Below are 2,838 nucleotides of genomic sequence, written 5' to 3' on the forward strand. Positions count from 1 at the left end.
TCCTGCCTCCCGCACACGCTCCAGCGGGCAGCAGCAGGTCCCCGCGACGAGCACCCACAAACTCAGCAGTAACACTGCCCTCACCCCCGCTCCTTCCGGTGCCTCCAGGACATCCGTGCCCTCTCTCCTGTGCCGACGGGGCCCAGCTCCCAGCGCTCACCGAGCTCCTGGTGACCATCGTGCCCGGGAGCCCACACTGCGCTACTGTCGCTGTGTCACACGGGAAGGTCTTGGCGAAGCAGCGTTTCCTCGGTGAATTACAGAAACGACCTCCGCAGTCCGGCAGGCGAACATTCTCGCGTTTTCTCTGCGGCAGGCGCTGAGGCCCCGCTGAGCCGAGGGGCTCTCCCTGCGCCCTTGTCACTGCTGAGACGGCCGAGTGAGAGCCTGCGGGGCTCACGGGGAACCGCGGCGGGCACCCCTCTCTTTACTGAGACCCTGCTCCAGGCTTGAACTCACGTCTCCTCTGTCTTGCCCAGTCCGGGGCCTTTGCTGACTTTCCTGTGGCCGGTGACACTTTACCCGTCTCTCCCCTGGCCTTCGTGACGCTGGCTTTCCGTGCGGCCTCGGCGGGAACAGTGCCCGGCCTGGCCTTGTCGGCGTGATTTTCCCTCTCCTGGCCCGCGGCCCTTGGCCTTCTCTCTCCTTCTACCCGAGGGTCATTTACTCTCCTGAGAGGCCGCCCCCTCGCATGGTCCCACGGCCTCGACGCCGGTGCCCACACGCCTGGACCACGAGGCCTGCGCGCTCACCTGCTTTTCCGTTGCATCTCCCCCAACTGCCCACCGGACTCTCACACGGAATTCCAAGGCCACCCGGCTGACCGCTCTCACCCTTCCTGCCAGAGGCGCTGGCAGCCTGGCGGGACCCTGCTGCCGATTCATCGTCCCCAATGATGCTCATTCCCCGGCCTTCACCTGAGGCTCTTCCTTAACCCCACCTGCACCAGGGGACTCACCTGGACTCCCCCAAAGTGCTCTCGGGGAGACCCTGGGCGGCGAGGTCAGCGCATCCACACCGACCCCCCTCCCCATCTCAGCGCCTATGCAAACAGCCCCCCATCCCAAGGCCTCTTCTAGGCCATGGCCTTGGTTTTCTTAGTGACGGTGCTCCCACCAGGGCCCCTGCTGATTTCTCAGTCCTTCCTCCTTCTCCATTTTCTATACTTGCCTCCTCTAGAGAGCTAGAGGTCCCTCCGTAGCCTTTCCTGAAGTTACCCATTTCCTCTCCTATAGCTGGGTCTCTGGATCCTGACATCAGGGCCAGACCTCCCATCAGCCAGTCCCTTGGTCACAGACACAAGCAAGCCTCCGTCCTCAGCCAGCGTGATGAGCACTGTGGACAGAGCCCATCCCCAAGGAGCTCCCACGGATGGCGGGAAACTGACAGCAACACAGGAGCAGTGGACCCGATAACTCCAGCTACTAAATGTGGCAGAGGATGATGGACGGAAGGACGCCAGCCAAGGAGGCCAGGGCGTGGCTCTGGGGGGGGGGGGTGTCTCGGGAGCAGCATCCCAGGCAGAGCCAGCTCTGGTCCCGGGGAGGAGGGGACACCTGCCTTTCTCGCCCAGTCAGGACAACACACACCTCTGGACAGACACAGACCTGACTCCCTGAGGGCACGAGAGCCAACACTAGGAGGCCGGTGCAGGGGGCGAGTCCGGGTTCTTTTCCTCCCACACCCCCAGCTCAGGACCCAGGGCGTCCTCATTCTGGGGCTGTGCCGTGGATGGGGCAGAGAAAAGACCAGGCAGGCGGCCCCTGCAGCACAGGGAAGGTGGGGGAAACCCTGTTTATGTCTCTTTTTACTCTCCAGGCCCCGAGCCAGGGCAAGCCCAGCTCTCCTGGTGCCCAAACCAGGACCTACGACCGAAATTCTCTCTCCAACCAGAGGGATGGGAGACGCAGTCCCGCGGTTCCCACGGCGGGAGGGATCCACAGACTGCTTCCTCCCCGCCTGCTGATTCGGACAGGACGCGCAGCAGGCCTATCGCTTCACCGCTTCTGATACTCACACCACTGCGGACTGGGCGGCGGCTGTCAGACGGGGCGGGCGGGTGTGCTCACACAGGGCGACTGGGAGGAGCGGGTGGGAGAAGGGAAACGGCGATGGCGCCCAGCGCTCCGATTAGTGTTCACACACCCGAATGTGAAAGGGTTTGCGTCTGAAGCCAACAGACGTCTTCCTCTCCCCACAACATGACGAAGCCTTAGGGTTTCCGAGTCCTGCTTCCTGGCGCTGCAGGTGGGAAGGGACGGCTCGGAGGGCAGAGGGCCCCAGAGGGCAGGTGGCGTCCCGAAAGGGGTGGGCGGCCCGGCTGGGGAGGCGAGAGGGTGAGGAGGTGAGAGGGTGGGGTCTCCAGGCGGAGAAAGCGGCCCCTCCGACAGGCACCCTGGGCTCCCCCTCGCCCTGCCACCCGCCGTCCGGGCAAGTCGCTAACTGGTCTTCGGCCCCAATTCCTTCCCCTGGAGTCAGACAGCAATGCCCGGCGGGTGGCTGGGGAGCACAGGGCCGTCCTCCTGAAGCGCAGGCACAGGCCTGGCTGGGGGGGTCGGGGAGGACTCGGCTTCCTAGAGCAGCACCTTGGTGGGCGTCTAGGACCCACGCCGGGTGCCCCTGGACTCCGGCTTCTCCTTCATGTCCATCCCCTGCTCTGGGGCTGCTCCAGGCTCTTCCCACAGCACAATGTCACCCCCAGTCCACGACACAAACCCTCTCCTGCCACCAACAGACTCCTCACCCTGGCACTCCAGCCCCTTCACCACTGCCCTGGTCTCCAGTCCTCCCCCACACTCCCTGCCATGCCCCCCGCCCCTGCCTCCTCCCCTACACGCC

The 2,838-nt window shown here is 64.8% G+C and overlaps 1 protein-coding gene across 1 annotated transcript in view; it reads right to left on the bottom strand.

Moving 5' to 3' along the window:
* The window catches only part of EFCAB6 (EF-hand calcium binding domain 6), a 169,581-nt gene that overhangs the window by 50,757 nt on the left and 115,986 nt on the right, over window positions 1-2,838 (bottom strand). The window lies entirely within an intron of this gene.

Source organism: Myotis brandtii, unplaced genomic scaffold (genome assembly GCF_000412655.1).
Source record: "Myotis brandtii unplaced genomic scaffold, ASM41265v1 scaffold138, whole genome shotgun sequence".
NCBI classification, from domain to species: Eukaryota; Metazoa; Chordata; class Mammalia; order Chiroptera; family Vespertilionidae; genus Myotis; species Myotis brandtii.